General features: G+C 29.2%; 1 long non-coding RNA gene across 1 annotated transcript; it reads left to right on the top strand.

Annotated features, from left to right (window-relative positions):
• Positions 1-43: 43 nt before the first annotated feature.
• On the top strand, positions 44-632 carry LOC129570942 (uncharacterized). The gene is made up of 3 exons (XR_008688189.1): positions 44-126; positions 196-330; positions 403-632. It is a non-coding gene; the product is annotated as an uncharacterized LOC129570942 (long non-coding RNA).
• Positions 633-874: the final 242 nt, after the last annotated feature.

Genomic DNA, 874 nt, shown 5'->3' with positions numbered 1-874 from the left:
CGGAGCAGAAAAAAAAACGTTGTTGACAGTACGTTGTTGACTGTATATTTCCATGTAGTAAACATAACGTTCTTAATCGCCACTCTCATTTTGTTTTTAACAAACTTATTTAATGATCCAAATAGCGTAAGTGATTTTTGAGTTTGTCTTTCATCTATAAGCGTTTATCCTTGATATTTCTTTCATTCTTTTCAGGAAATAGTCCATAATGCATTTGCAACACTGTTAATTATAGTTCCGTCCATTGGATTATTGGTTCAAATTAATAGAGAATTGTATGTAGATGTTCATAAAGCCGCCCAGCTTTATGATAAATACATCATTTCTGGGGTAATATGATTCATTTTATTAATTGTGATTTATTTTTAACAAAATTGTTTGACTTTATTTTCATCAATCCAGGTACTTGGCATACTGAATTCAATTTTTTATGCTGGTAGCGGATTCATTAATCGAAGAAACGCTATCTCAAGACATTGAATCTCTTAAAAGGCACCAAAGTATGAAGGATCTTGATGGCTAATTTTGTATTTGGTACAACAGATAAAATATGTGTTTGATCCAGAGACTGAAATTTTCGGGATCTTCCTCTTCTTCTTATTGTGAAATTCAATTTTATTTTGAAAACGCAATGTGACTTTTAAAAATTTTCACCCTGAAACCAATTCTAGATCAATTTTTAGTTATTTCAGGTTAGAAAAATTTTAGAAGTCAGATTGCGTTTTCAAAATAAAATTGAATTTCACAATAAGAAGAAGAGGAAGATCCCGAAAATTTCAGTCTCTGGTTTGATCTAAGATTTGTTTCTAAATAAAATATTTTATTAGAGAATAACATATCTTTTGTTTTACAAAAAATATGAATATTCCAATTT

Source organism: Sitodiplosis mosellana, unplaced genomic scaffold (genome assembly GCF_009176505.1).
Source record: "Sitodiplosis mosellana isolate CC-2019 unplaced genomic scaffold, AAFC_SMos_1.0 Smas_scaffold_754, whole genome shotgun sequence".
Lineage (NCBI taxonomy): Eukaryota > Metazoa > Arthropoda > Insecta > Diptera > Cecidomyiidae > Sitodiplosis > Sitodiplosis mosellana.
This window is presented reverse-complemented; position numbering and strand designations above follow the sequence as displayed.